This window comes from Meles meles, chromosome 4 (assembly GCF_922984935.1).
Source record: "Meles meles chromosome 4, mMelMel3.1 paternal haplotype, whole genome shotgun sequence".
NCBI classification, from domain to species: domain Eukaryota; kingdom Metazoa; phylum Chordata; class Mammalia; order Carnivora; family Mustelidae; genus Meles; species Meles meles.
The window spans coordinates 164275350-164291233 of record NC_060069.1 but is presented as its reverse complement, the minus strand read 5'-3'; the positions used below and the strand labels follow the sequence as shown (position 1 = coordinate 164291233).

At 48.9% G+C, this 15884-nt stretch overlaps 1 protein-coding gene across 2 annotated transcripts in view; it reads right to left on the bottom strand.

Moving 5' to 3' along the window:
* Window positions 1-14067, bottom strand: part of COL6A2 (collagen type VI alpha 2 chain) — a 32145-nt gene extending 18078 nt beyond the window's left edge. The window contains exon 1 of one of the 2 annotated variants that reach the window (XM_046002396.1): window positions 13912-14067. The gene's annotated coding sequence lies outside the window, so the exon portion shown is untranslated. The remainder of the gene's footprint in view (window positions 1-13911) is intronic. The other variant, XM_046002395.1, reaches the window with a different exon arrangement.
* Window positions 14068-15884: the final 1817 nt, after the last annotated feature.

The following is a 15884-nucleotide window of genomic DNA, read 5'->3' as shown; positions in this document are numbered from 1 at the left end:
GAGACAGTAACTGGAGAATTTTGAGGGGAGAATAAAATGACCCAAAGATGTCTGCCTTGTCAACTTAGCTTTCATGTAAAGGATAAAAGTCTCAGATGTAAAAGGGCTCACCTACATACCATTCCAAAAAAATTCTGCAGCAAACAGAGAAATGAACATAAGTAAGAAAGCAAAGAAACTTGAGGAATACAATAAAATATAAAAAAATGAAGAAAAAAGGAGCCAGAAAGCACAATTAATATAACACGGATGAGTTGTGACAATAGATATGAACACTGTAGATTCTTCTGTTGAGGACAAATGTTCCCATGTGCCCTGATGTTCACAGCAGCATTCGCTCCAGTGGCCAAACAAGGGAAGCAGCGCATGTGTCCATGGAATGATGAACGGATATGGAAGATGTGGGGCGTATACAGTGGAATACTGCTCAGCCATATGAAGAATGACATCTTGCTATTTGCAATGACATGGATGGAGCTAGCGAGTATTATGCTGAGTGAAATAAGCCAGTCAGACACCAATACCCTACGATCTCACTCAAATGTGGAATTTAAGAAATAAAGGGGAAAAAAGAGACAAACCAAAAAAACAGACTCTTACTATAGAGAAGACACCGATTATTACCAGAGGGGAGGTGGGTGGGGAGAAGGGTACATTAGGTCACGGGCGTCAGGAGGGCCCTTGTGATGAGCACCGGGTGAGGTAGGGAGTGTTGATGCACTATATTGCACACTTGAAACTAATGAAGCACTGTATGTGACCACACAGGAGTCAACGTTAACAAATGGATAAGGAAGATGTGGTGTATATATGTACGTGTGTCTACACACACACACACACACACACAGTGGTATATTACTCAGTCATAAAAAGGAACGGGATCTTGCCATTTGCAACAACATGAACCTAGAGAATATTATGCTAAAGACACGAGCCAGAGACATAGACCATGTGATTTACTTGTATGTAGAATCTAAAAAACAAAACAAATGAACAAATAAACAAAAACAGACTCATCAATACAGAGAACAAACCAGTGGCTGCCAGTGGGAAGGTGGGGGTAGAAGAAGATGGTGATAGTAGATAAACGGGATGAAGAGGTACAAGTTCAGTGATAAAATAAAGAGTCATGGGGATGAAAAGTACAGCAGGGGGAATGCAGTCAGTCCTATTATACTAGCATTGTGTGGGGACACATGGTGACGATGCCTATGGTGGCGAGCACAGCTGAAGGTACAGAACTGTTGAATCACTATGCTGGATGCCTAAAATTAATATGTTATGTGTCAACTACACTGCAATAAAAGAAGAAAGAAAAAAACATAAATATTCCTAAATTAGATCAAAAAATGAAACCCATCTGGATGAGGTCCATGAGAGTCACACTGGAGGTTGTCACAGACAGTGCAGAGAGAAGGAAGACAGGGTGAGACAGAGAAGACAGTGGTAGGACAGCGTGAGGGCCCATCAAAGGTGACATGAAAGGGCAAGCGATGGGGCCCAGGACAAGGTAAAGGCTGCTTAGGAGTCTAGTTATGAGTCTATATGTATTGGATATCATAATAAGATACATAGAGCAAAAGTGGTGAAAAATTGAAGAAAACGCTGACAAACAGAAGCATAAGAAGACTTTAACTCACCTTTGAAAGTTCCTGAGAGATCACATAGACAACAACAAAGAGGAAATGAATGTCCGGTTTTAGAAAACTTTAATAGTAACGAGTAGGGAATATGTACTTTCTAAACATTTGGATTTGGACAATGTGTAAGGAACACATGCACACAAGTGCCTCGCTGTCATCTATATCTATCTTTGAAACCTGCAAGTAGGGAATGCATGAATGTTTTACAAAATTCAGTTCTAGAGTAACCACAAAAGCAGGTTTAATTAATTTTTTTAAAATTCAGAAATTTTACATGAAATTTTCCAAACCACAATACAAAAGCAGTCACTGGTAAGACAGAAAAAAAAAATCAAAACACCTGGAAATTTAGAAAACTCTCTCGCTCAAACTACATAGGAATTAGTGACAACAAAGTTATACATATAAACAAATATAAGAAGGCCAAAGCTGTAATTAGAGGACAATATATAGCCTTAGATGTTTTATGTCATAGGATAGGAAATAAGTGTAACAAATTAGGCACATCATTGAAGAAGCTAGGGACAAAAATAAGTTAACAACAATGAAACCCAGGAAAACAAGAGAAAGAAAATAATAAGAAATAAACCAGCTGATTAAAAAAACAACAGTAGAATTATAAATAAATAAATAAATAAATAAATCCAAGAGCTGGTTCTTTGAAAAGGCCAATAAAGTAAAAAAACTTATCAAAAAGGAAAATGATGAAGCCCAAATATAGTAACACAAATCTAGGAATGAGTAAAATAATATGACACTATGAGAAGAAGGTTTTTAAAAGCAAACTAAGTGCAGCCCTCAGCTAATGAACAGGAAAGACGGGGAAAGTTCTGGGAAAGTCTTGAGAAGAGGTGAGGACTGGCTGGGCTCTGCCTGGGACGGACGGGAATCGCAGGCAGGGAATACACCCCAGAGCTCCACCCACATGGATGTGGGAGAGTTCTTCGGCACCTTTGAGGACAAATACTTCTCTACTTTTTAGCCTGTTGCAAAACATAAAAAGATAAGCTTTTCAATTCATTAAACTTGGAAAAACCTGAGACCAAAACTCGATAAAAGAAATCCCTAAAAGAAACTCTGCGGGCAATTCCCACTTTGGAATACAGTTGCCAACGTCCCAACAGATGCTAGAAAACGCAATCCAGTAGCATATCCAGGACAACCGCCCCAGAACCGGACAACGTCAGCTTGGAAATAGAATGATGACAAACCCTACAAAGCACATTAATGTCGGGCACATGAACGTAACAAGAAAATCATGTCCCTATTTTAATGGCACCTGAAACAACCATTGCTGATGGAGAAAAAGGAAAATAAGAAATTGAGGAGTTGAATTATGTGTTATAAAGCATATACGTTTCAATCCACAACCAAGATCATATTTTATACAAAAATACAAAAAAAAGGGGTTCTTCCCTCAAGAACCTGGACCGTTTCATTTGATACCAACGCACACACCCATATACTGAAATCACATGCTTCCTGAACTCAGGGAGTCTACCGTGGGCCTGATGCCGTGTTAAAAACTCCTGCACTCCAAGAATGTCCACGAGAGCACAAGAAAGAGACACATAAACGAGACAGAGAGTGCTGCTCTCTACGGTTCAGAGTTGTGTTGAAAGCCAATGCAATAAGACTGTACAGAGAAACAGAGTATAAATCTTGGAAAGGGAAGAGATGGAAACCGTCCTCCCTAAAGACGGGAATTCGAAACCCAACGAACTCAACTATACAATGTTTACAGGAAGGGGGAGTTCAGTGGGACAATTATAAGAAAAATACATACAAAAACTATAGATTTTCTTCTATTAGCAACAACCAATTAGGAAGTTTAATGGGAAAATACTGTTTACGCTACAGCAAAAATGACATAAAGTTAAGGAGTAAAGTAAAGAATCTAAGAAAGTGCAGTACTTATTAAAAATTCTCAAAATTTTTCTAAGGAACACTTCGGAGAGATGAACCTCGTTCCTGGATGAAAACCCCAATACTTAATAATATCAGTTATGGGGGCACCTGGGTGGCTCAGTGGGTTAAGCTGCTGCCTTCGGCTCAGGTCATGATCTCAGGGTCCTGGGATCGAGCCCCACATCGGGCTCTCTGCTCAGAAGAGAGCCTGCTTCCTCCTCTCTCTCTGCCTGCCTCTCTGCCTACTTGTGATCTCTGTCAAATAAATAAACAAAAATCTAAAAAAAAAAAAAAGAATATCAGTTATGTCTAAGGGAATCTGTAATTGAATGTAATTTAATCAGAATCTTCAAGAAGTATTTTTGTGTGTTTGCTTGTACACGTGGACAGAATGAGTCTAAAGAGGCGTAAGTAAGAGCAGCTGAGAAAAACCGGAGGTGCGCGGCCCTGAGGGAGCCTGTGCTCTCAGCGGCCGAGGACAGAAGGACGTCAGAGCAATAAGGCGTCTGTGGTCTTGTGGTGAACAGCAACAACCCGCCAGGCGACCCGGAACTGAGGAGGGAAGATGGTGGCCCTTCAGGGCAGTGAAGGGCTGGGGGATGGGGCTCGCCACATGGCTAGAGACAGGAGTTGTGTTACCGGCAGCCGCGTGAATTCCAGGGGAAGGGAGTGGAAATCACCACCAGGCGGATGCGGCGACATGGAGACGTCTGCTGTGGCTAACCCTGCACCAGATGCCCACTAAGCCTCCTCCCGTGAGGCCACCCCACCTCGGGCTTTGGTACGGTTGCCGGTCCCGCCTCACACAGGAGCACACCGACCCTGCGCGGGCAGCTTGCCCTGGTGCTCAGCTAGCAGCCAGGCCGCATGGCTCGTGGACCATCCACTCTTCTTTTTTTTTTAAGATTTTATTTATTTGAGAGCACAGTGGGGAGCGGAGGGGCAGAGGGAGGAGCAGAGGGAGAGAGAGAAGCAGACTCCCTACTGAGCAGGGAGCCCGATGCGGGGCTCAATCCCAGGACCCCGAGATCATGACCTGAACTGAAGGCAGATGCCCAACTGACTGAGCCACCCAGGCAGCCTGGGGTCCTCAGTCTTGACACCTGGGCCCCCACGGATGACACTTCCTTACAATAAAGGCAAGAGCAGCAGCCTGGACATAGACCAGGAGCCAGATAACAGTCTTTCCAGTATATGAACAAGATCTCGTATTTTTAAGGTTTAAAAATTTTGACGGCCTGCTATTAGGCGTGCAGTGTTCATAATTGGTTTAGCTTCCTGCTGTATCAAAAATTTTATGAACATACCATGTCTCTAGTCTCTTGTAACTGGTTTTGATTTCGAGTTCATTTTATCTGGTATTAGTACAGCTGCCCTGCTCTCTTTTGCTTCCTGCTTGTATGGATAAAGTCTCTGGAATGAGAGACTGAGAGTCTCTTGTAGACAGCCGGCCCTGGCGCAGTGCGAGGGGCGGGTGCCGACCCCCTCCCCACGCAGCCGATGATCCGCGTATAACTTTCTAGTCCCCCACGGTGGGACTGCTAAGAGGCTACTGTTGAGCGGAAGCCTGACTGATGACAGGGGAGTGGATGGACGCGTCCTGTGTGCACACGTCACGGTGCTTGCAGTAGAGTAAGCTAGAGGGAAAGTGCTGAGGAAGTCATGCAGAGGACAAAACGCGTGTACGGTGCTGTGCGGTAAAACCTCTGTACGTGGAGACGCGTGCCGCTCGAGGCTCGGCTGCAGTCTGGTCGTGTTTTCTCCCAAGCTGCTCGGCCAGTCTCTGTCTGGATTGGGCAGTGTGATTTGTTTCCGATCAAAGTAGCTCTGGTAAGGAGAGACTTCTGTTGTTTTGCTGTTCCTTTTCCATACGCCTTCCACCTTTTTGTTTCTCATTTTCTGCGTTACTGTCTTCTTTTGTGTTTTGTTGATTTTTGTGGTGAAACATTTCTATCCTTTCCACATTTATTTTTGGGTATAATCTCTACATATTTCTTTGTGGTTACCGCGGGGGTTATAGTGAACATCCTAAAGCCAGAGCACTCTTGTCTGAATTTGCACGTAAAGCTGGTATAATTTCAGAATGCGCGTATATATACACATTTTATACATTGTATGTTCAAAACATAACCAAATATTATTTGTAAAGCATCAGTTTCTTCAGTTATGTAGAAAACAAAAGGTGGAGTCCCATAACATTATCATGATAAATTAGCTTTTATAATTGTTCGTATGTTGATCTTTGCCGAGACCTTTATTCCTCCATGTGACCTTGAGACACCATCTAGTGTCCTTTTATTTCACCACACAGGACCCCCTACAGCATTTCTTGTAGGTCACGTATTAACAAACTTCCTCAGCTTCTGTTTAACTGGCAATGTTTAATTTTACCCTCACTTTTGGAGGACAGTTTTGCTAGATATAGAATTTTTGGGTGACAGGTTTTTTTTCTTTTAGCATTTTGAATATGATCAGCCCACTGTCTCTGGTCTCCCAAGTTTCTGATGAGAACTCTGCTGATAATCTTACGATTCCTTGAATATCGTGAGTCACATCTCATTCGCTGATTTCAATTCCCTCTTTGTCTTGGTTTTTGATGGTTGGATGATGATGTGTCAGTGTGAGTCCCTTTAAATTCATCCTACTTGGAGTTCATGGAGCTTCTTGGATTTGATGTTCATGTCTCTGTCAAACTGGGAGGTTTGAGCCAATATTTCCTCAAATACTTTCCCTGTCATTGTCTCTCCCTCTTCTCCTTCTGGGACTCCCGTACCATGCCTGCAAGTTCTGTAGGCTCTGTTCTTTTTTTTTTTAGATTTTATTTATTTATTTGACAGGCAGAGAGGCAGGCAGAGAGACAGGGGATGCAGGCTCCCTGCTGAGCAGAGAGCCCGACACGGGGCTCGATCCCAGGACCCTGAGATCATGACCTGAGCCGAAGGCAGAGGCTTTAACCCACTGAGCCACCCAGGCGCCCCGGCTCTGTTCACTTTTATTTAATCTTTTTTCTTTCTGTTCCTTAGACTCAGTAATCTGTATTGTCTTATCTCCAACTTCACAGGTTATTTCTTCTGTCTGCTCAAATCTGCTTTGGAATTCCTCTAGTGAAGTTTCCATTTTAGTTATTTTATTTTTCAGCTCCACTATTTCTTTTTGAATTCTACCATGAGTTTCTCTTTATCAATACTTTCATTTCTTCAGACATGGTTTCGCTGACTTCTTTAATGCCTTCCTTTAGTTTTTTGAGCATCTTTGAGATGGTTGTGTTCAGGTCTGTGGCCACTAGGTCCACCATCTGGTCTTTTTCCAGGATAGTTTTGTTGATATACATACGTGTGTGTGTGTGTGTGTGTGTGTGTGTGTGTACATAGCTTTGGATGGACCACACAGGACACACATTTCCTGTTTCTTTGTGCTTTGTGATTCGTTTGTTGAAAACTGGAAATTTGAATCCAGTAGTAGTATGGAATCTAATAGTCGTATGTCTGAAGTCAGGTTCTTCTTGCTGTTTGTTTATTTACTTATCCTATTGTTGTAGGCTTTCTCTGTGGCAAAGATCAGCCTGAAGTCTAAGTCTAAGGTGTTCTCAGGTGTTTCCTGAGCACACATCTGCCCTGAATATGTGCAGTGCACATCTGATTTCCCCGTACATGCGGTTGCATTAGAATGTCCTAGTCTTCCATGTCTAGCTCCCCCCAAAAAAGATAAAAATGAATAGGGAAAAGGTTGCCAATACTTTAAATCTCCTGGACTAAATTCAGGCAGAGAGGAAAGGGAGAGACTTACAATAATGGGAGAAGGTAAAACAAAAATGACAACCTCCATGGATTTAAGAAGAAAAGATTATAGAAAGCATCTTCTCTGATCATAATGGGATGATGTCAGAAGTCCAAAACAGAAGGAAAACTGGAACATTCACAAAATCGCAGAAATTAAAGACTCACTTTCAAAGAACCACCAAATCAAAGAAGAAATCACACAAGGGAAATTATAAAATACTCAGAGACCAATAAAAATGAAATAATAAAAACATGCCAGAATGTATGGAACACAGTCAAAGTCATGTTTAGGAGGAAATTTACAACTATACATGTTTTCATACAAAAATAAGAGCGAGCTCAGGGGTATCTGGGTGGTTCAGTCAGTTAGGAGTCCAACTCTTGATTTCAACTCAGGTCATGATCTCAGGGTTGTGAAATTTACCCCTGAGTCGGGCTCTGCACTCAAGAGGGTGCCTGCTTGAAATTCTTTCCCTCGCGCCTCCCCCTGCTCATACACAGGTGCAGCACATTCTCTCTCTCAAATTAATTTGAAAATCTCTTTAAAAACTAAAAAAAGAAACAAGAAAGAGCTCAAATCGACAACCTAATTGTACAGCTTAAGGAACTGGAAAAAGAAAAACAAATGAAACCAAAGCTAGCAGAATGAAGGAAGTAATAAAGATGAGAGCAGAGTTACATGAAATATATGACAAAAACGGGGCGCCTGGGTGGCTCAGTGGGTTAAAGCCTCTGCCTTCAGCTCAGGTCATGGTCCCAGGGTCCTGGGATCGAGCCCCGCATCGGGCTCTCTGCTTGGCAGGGAGCCTGCTTCCTCCTCTCTCTCTGCCTGCCTCTCTTCCTAGTTGTGATTTCTCTCTGTCAAAGAAATAAAAAATTAAAAAAATATATATATATGACAAAAACAACAGAGAGTATCAAAGAAACCAAAAGTTGGTTTTTCAAAAAGATCAACAACATTGACAAACTTGTAGTGAGATGAACTAGGAAAAAAAGAGGGAAGACTCAAATGACCCAAATCAGAAATTAATGTGGGGACATTACTACCAATTCCACAGAAATAGAAAGGATTATAAGCGAGAACTATGAGCAACTGTACACCAACAAGCTGGGTAACCTAGGTGAACAGACAAATTCCTAGAAATGCAAAACCTCGCAACCATGAAAAAAGAGAAATTCTGAACAGGTCTCTACCGAGTAAGGAGATTGAATCAGTAACGGAAAATCTCCTGACAAAACAAAAACAAACCCTAAATCTGATGACTTCGCTGGTGAATTCTACCAAACATTTAAAGACCTAACATCAATACTTCTCCAACTTTTCAAAACAAGTTGAAGAGGAGGGCATATTCCCTCACTCATTCTATGATGTCAGCATTACCCTAATGCCAAAGTCAGACAGACACTACAAGGAAAGAAACTATAGACCAATATTCCTATTGAACACTGACACAAACATCTTTAACAAAATATTAGCAAACAGAATTCAATAGGATAATAAAAAGATTAAACACCACAAGCAAGTGGCAGTTATTCCTGGAATGCAAGGATGATTCAATTTATGAAAATTGAAATACCACTCAATGTGATTTACAGGTTTAATTCAATTTCTATGAAAGTCCCAACAATGATTTCTGCAGAAATAGAAAAAGCCACTCTAAAATTCATGAGAAATATCAAGAGACCCTGAATAGCATAAATAATCCTAAAAGAGAAGACCAAAGCTGGAGGACTCACACTTCCTGATTTCAAAACTTGATACAAAGCAATAGTAATGAAAAAAAGTGGTTCTAGCATAAAAACAGACACATATACCAGGGGAGCTGAGTTGAGTCCAGAAATAAACTCTGCATATACATTCAAGCACTTTTCAACAAATGTGTCATGATCGTTCAGTGGGGGAAAAGATACTCTTTAGAACAAATAGTGTGATGAAAACTATGTATCCACAAGCAAAAAAATGAAGTTGGACCCCTACCTCACACCATACCCAAAAATTAATACAAAAGGGCTGATATCCAAGATCTATAAAGAACTCCTCAAACTCAACACACACAAAACAGATAATCATGTCAAAAAATGGGCAGAAGACATGAACAGACACTTCTCCAATGAAGACATACAAATGGCTATCAGACACATGAAAAAATGTTCATCATCACTAGTCATCAGGGAGATTCAAATCAAAACCACATTGAGATACCACCTTACACCAGTTAGGATGGCCAAAATTAAGAAGACCTAAACAATGTGTCTTGGAGAGGATGTGGTGAAAGGGGAACCCTCTTACACTGTTGGTGGGAATGCAAATTGGTGCAGCCACTCTGGAAAACAGTGTGGAGATTCCTTAAGAAATTGAAGATAGAACTACCCTATGACCCTGCAATTGCACTGCTGGGTATTTGCCCCAAAGATACAGATGTAGTGAAAAGAAGGGCCATCTGTACCCCAATGTTTATAGCAGCAATGGTCACAGTCACCAAACTGTGGAAAGAACCAAGATGCCCTTCAACGGACGAATGGATAAGGAAGATGTGGTCCATATAGACGATGGAGTATTATGCCTCCATCAGAAAGGATGAACACCCAACTTTTGTAGCAACATGGACGGGACTGGAGGAGATTATGTTGAGTGAAATAAGTCAAGCAGAGAGAGTCAAGTATCATATGGTCTCACTTACTTGTGGAGCACAAGGAATAACACGGAGGACATGGGGAGATGAAGAGGACAAGGCATTTGGGGGGAAACTGGAGGGGGAGACAAAGAACGAGAGACTGTGGACTCTGAGAAACAAACTGAGGGTTTTGGAGGAGAGGGGGTGGGGAGTTGGGTGAGACTGGTGGTGGGTATTGTGGAGGGCACGGATTGCATCGACCACTGGGTGTGGTGCATGCACAATGAACTCTGGAACACCGAAAAGAAATTAAAAAAATAAAAATAAAAAAAAATAAAGTCAAACAAAGCAAAACAAACAAACAAAAACCCAAAGTAGATCCATGATCTCAGTGTAAGACCTAAATCTGTAAAACTTCAGAAGTGCAGGGCAAAACCTCACGACACTGCAGTTGGCGGTGATCGCTTGGACGCGACACCAAGGGCACCAGGAACTAGAGAAAAATTAGGCAAACTGAACTTTATGAAAAATAAAACATTCTGTGTACGAAAAGACACTATCCACAGAGTCAAAAGACAACGCTATAGAATAAGAGAAAGTCTTTGCAAATCACGGATGTGATCAGCGATTAGTGTCTGGAATTTTTGAGAACTCCTAAAACTCAACAACAAAAACTTGATTTGAAAATGGACAAAGGACCTGAATAGGCCTTCCTCTACAGAAGACGTACCAATGGTCAAGGAACACATGAAAAGATGCTCAACGCGGCTAATTATTAGAGAAAAACAAAACTGTGGGATATCACCTAACCCTCATTAAGATGGTTAACAGAACACACTCACACACACCGCCCCGAAGTAACACGCAGGAGGATGTGGAGGAATGGGCAGTGTCGGGGGCATGTAACACGGTCGAGACTCTGTGGACGACAGTACAGTGGCTATTCAGAAGAACAAAACTAAAATCACAATACGATCTTGCAACCCCACTTCTAGCAGCTCACCCCCCAGAGGAAAAGCAAGACCTCCAAGAGATGTTCACACACCCTCTCCGTCGTTCGCGTTAGTGATTATTCACAAGTAAAACACGGAAGGATCCCAGTGTCCACCGACGGATGAATGGGTCGTCGGCGGTTCACCTTGAAGGGGATGCACGTTCTGACACGTGCCCCAGCGTGGCTGAACCTTGGGGATGGGAGGCTCAGCGACATTAGCCGTGACAAAAAGACCATATGACATTTAAACCATATGAGATGCTTAGACTCTCTAAAAAATCAGAAAGCTAGAAGGTAGGATGGAAGCTGCCAGGGGCTGGGGGAGGAGGGGAGGGGAGTTAGTGCTTAATGGGTACAGAGTTTCCGTTTTTTAAGATGAAAGGAATTTCAGAGGCGGATGGACAAAATAGTAGCACAACAACATGAACACCACTGAGCTCTACACTTAAAAATGGTTAAGATAATAAGTTTTCTGCCTTCGACTCAGGTCATGATCTCAGGGTCCTGGGATCGAGTCCCACATCGGGCTCTCTGCTCGGCAGGGAGCCTGCTTCCCTCTCTCTCTCTCTGCCTGCCTCTCTGCCTACTTGTGATCTCTGTCTGTCAAATAAATAAATAAAAAATTTTAAAAAATGGTTAAGATAATAAGTTTTACGTTGCGTGTATTTCACCACCATCTTTAAGAACTGGGGGCACAGTTCTTACGGATTACTAGAACCGAGCACTCGTTAGGAACACAGGGGAGATCACAAGCAGGCAAATGGTCAGTGAGCAAAAAATGCTGAGTGCACAAAAATCAAGGACGTGCGGACAGACCAACAGAGCAACCATTCCTCCTCCAGGACACTGGCACACGAGAAAGAGGAAACGACCACCAGACTGAGGCAGTGCCCGCTGTGGAGAGTGCCAGGCCCCCCTGACTCTTCGGGGGACTGTCTGACTCCAGGCACGAACGCGAGACACTTCCTGGAGCTCTAGACCCAGACTCTGCCCTCCTAGAAGCAGGGGTCCTCCACAGCTGGATGCCTGCCCCCCCATGCTTGTTCCAGCCACCGCAATGGGCCACCACGAGGCTGACCCTCTGTTTCAGGGGGCTGACTTGTTTCAGGTCCACGGGGAGGGCGTGCAGGGAGTCTGCGGAGAATGTCGCTGTATGATACGGCCCAACGCCACACCAATGCAGCCCTGGGGTGGGCGCGGCATCCCCAGACCCTGGCTTCTCTGTAGGTGTGCCCCACCCCAGGCCTCCCCCCCATGCCCCACCGGCTTTGCATAAATATGTGAAAAAAAAAAAGCCAAAGAAAGGGCTGATCCACCAAAACGTGGAAAAAATCAAGCTCTTTGTGGTTTTCTTAAAATAATCACAAGAAGGGTGCCTGGGTGGCTAAGTGGCTTAAGCATCTATCTGCCTTGGGCTCAGGTCACGATCCCAGAGTCCTGGAATCGAGTCCCGCATTGGCCTCCCTGTTCAGCAGGGAGCCTGCTTCCCCCTCTCCGCCTGCTGCTCCCCCTGCTTGTGCTCCCTCTCTCTGTCAGATAAATAAAAAATCCTAAAAAAAAATTACAAGAACTTGGGTTTTTCCAGCGTCATGAAGCATTTTGTGGGCACAAACACGGCCTTCCCACGCTCTGTGCCTTTGGAGATCCTTAGCGGGCCTGGCAGGTCGAAAGGGCTGGTGGGGTAACCCGGCCTCGCTCCAGAGATGAGGAAATGCCGGTTGGGGTAGGGCCGGGCCACACCCTTCGCCAGGCCCCAGCGCTGCCCCTTCTCTGAGCCGCCCCCCACCCCAGGGGTCTGAAGGCCACCCCGCTGCCCACAGCTCCCGGGAAACACCGCCCCCGCCGGCCAGGGATGCAGTCACTCCTGGGTGTGACAGGCACTGCCCACGGCGGGGGCCCGAGCTCTGTCCCGCCGGGGGCCCTGCGACACCTTCCCGACTCCGCACGTTGCCTCCCCTGTGGCTTCCTGGCAGATGCCCCCTGCAACGGCCCCCACCCCGCCGAGGGCTTCTCTGGCCTCTCAGGGAGCTTTCCTCCGCGGAGGGCGGCAGCCTCACGGTGGCCAGAAGGGCTCAGTGGCCCGTCAAGTCCTGAGTGTGCGGGTCACCTAGGCTGGGGGCTCAGGCCCACGTCCCCGGCCTGCCCTCCCGTCTCCGCATGGTGCCAGGAAGGAGGACAGCAAGGAGGGCAGACAGCGCCCCTCCTGCCTCCCGACCGTGGTGAGATGAGCCTGGGAGAACCCCCAAAGGCCTTTCCTGCTGTTATTAGGATCAGCAGGACCTCTCGGTGGGTGACCCGGCCGCTCCCACCCCAAAGCCACGCTCTGAGGGTGCCGGGCCCCCCAGGTTCTGCTAGACTGAGTGAGGAGGCCCGGAGGGTGTGGGGTCTGGCCCGGCCGCCACAGGCCCCATCGGCCCTGCTCCTGCTTCCCGCCGGGCCCGCCAGACCGCCCCCTGCTTCGTCTCCCCCGCAGACTTCGGCGGTGACGCCCGGTGGGCCACGGTCAGCCTCCGTGGCGCCCGCTGATTCCCGGTGGGGTCGGGTGGGGCCGAGCTGTCCCCTCCCGACGCTGTCCGAGACCCTCATCACCTCAAGGGTGTCTGGCGGCCCTGGTGAGCTCCCTGGGGGGCAGCGCTGCCCTCCGGAGCCGGGACGGGGGCCGGCGCCGCTGGAGACCCTGTGCCCCGTGCACGTGGACAGGCCGGTCGTCCCGGGCGGTGACTCGGGCTCCTCCGCCCTCTGAACGTGACCTCCAGGCCCGCGAGGCCACTTGGTGACCCGGGGTGGCGGCGGAGCCTTCGCACGAGCCAGATCAGGGAGGACCCCGCCCGCCGCAGCCCTGCCCGGGAAGGGGCCAAGGAGGGGGCGGCCGGACCGTTGGCTCCGCGGCTCCGGAGCGGCCTCGGGGCTCCGACACGGGGCCCCCCGCGCCCCCCGAGGGAGACCCCGCGCGGCCACACGTCGGCGCTCACCTGACTCCGGAGCGCGCGGGGCGCCCTCGCCGGACACGTCTCGGGGAGCGCAGGGTCCGGGCGGCGGCCGCGGGCTCGGAGCGGGCAGGAGGGAGGGTCCGCCGCGGGGCCGCCCACTTTATACGGCGCCCGCCTCCCGCCCCGGCCGCGCCCCGACCGCCCCGACCAGCGGGAGGCGCTGCGGCCCCGCGGATGGCGCGTCGGGGGCGGGAGGGGGCGCGGCCGGGCGGAAAGTGAGGCGCAGGGGCGGGGCGCGGGGCGGGGCGGGGCGGGGCGGGGGGGGTGCAGGGTGGGACCCGTGGGTGGAAGTGAGGGCAGTGCGGGGGGAGGCGAGGAGGGGTGCGGGGTTGGGAAAGGAGGGTCGGAGGGTGGGGAGCAGGGGTGCGGCTGGGCGAGCGGGCGGGAGCGGAGCGCGGGGGGGGCCACAGCACGAGGAGCTCGGAGGGAGGGTGGAAGGTCGGAGGCGACGAGGCCGGGCTGGACCGGGCAAGCGGGCGCCGCCACCCTCCGGCCCGTGTCAGCCCCGCGTCCCGCAGCCCTCGGCCTCTCGGGTGTCCCTGCACCGCATTCCCGCCGGCCTGCCCGCCGCCCTGCCCCATCTCCGCGGAGACCTGACGGGGCTGTTGGGAATCGCTCCCCGCGCCTGGACGGGCGAGCTCGGGCCCCTGGGACTCGACCCTGGGTGGAGCCGCGGTCCTCCTGCCCCTTGCCCAGGCCAACTCTGTGACCCTGCAGGTCAGAATGTGCTTCGGCCCTGGGCTCCGGGCTCCCCTGGGCCTGAGAGGGTCAAGGTCAGTTGCGGACAGGCTGGAAAGGGCGGGAGGACCAGGACAGTGGGGCCCCAGGTGCCATGGGCAGGAGTGAGGGTCTGGAGGTGCCCACTCCTCGCAGGAACTGCACAGATGGGCCTGGTGCTGGGCCCTGAGGCCCCTGCGATGTCCTTATCTGAGCAGAGCCTTGGAGAGGGTGCGAGGGGGTGAGAGGGGCAGAGCTGTGGTGGGGATCCCTGCCCCCCCCAAGCAGCAGAGCCCCAGAACCAGGGTCTTCATGGTGGTGGTGTGCAGGCAGGGCTGGGCAGAGATCCCTGGGCTCTGGGACAGTGGGGAGGGGTGGCCCCAGCCTAAAAGGAGCAGTTTTACAAACCTCTGGTTTAGCTCCCCCTCCCCCCTGCAAGGGGAGAGACATCGCAGAGCTTCTGAGTCATCTGTGTGTGCCCCAGGGGCTGCCCCCTTTGCACGCATGCCTTCCCATCTTCCCAACCACTTTCCCTCGGCACTCTGAGTCTGACGCACCCAGCTCCCACGGCCTGGCCAGGCTATAGGGAGGCCGAGGGCAGGGTTCTAAGGAGGCATCTTTGTGTTTTCAGGGAGCCCAGCCCGAGACCCACAGTGTTCAAGCAGAGGGGAGCAACGTCTCCTACGAGGAGGGATGGGCCACCCCAGGCTGCACAACAGGACACCCCTGCTCTCATGTCCAGGGGGCCTGCAAGTTGTGCTCTGTCCCCAGCAAATGACCTGCCACCTGCTCCTGGCTCCCAGAGCCCCCCTTGGTCTGGCCCTCTGCCCTTGCCCACTCTGCCTCCCACGTGTCCCCCAGGTGGCATGGGTCTCTCCTCTCGTCCAGCACAGGGTTTCTCCTCTGTGCCACGGGCGCCCTGAGCAGGGGCTCTGGGAGGGTGTGCGAGCGCGTGTCTGTGTGCACTTGGCAGCACCACACCTGGCCGAGGACGGACTGTCTTCCCCCAAGGAGACCCACAGCATTTCCTTGTGTGAAGGGATTCACACCCCGAGTATCATCACGGCCTCCGTGTTGGAGGGAGGTTCGTGCGGCCAGGTCATAAACGAGTTCTTAGCTAAAGCGTCGGTCACAGAGGGTCCCCTAGTCAACTGTCCGCCCAGCGGTCGTTTCCCTGGTCCCCAGTGGGTTATCGTAACTCCCAGCGCTGGCCATTGGAGTGACTGGGATCCGGCCTG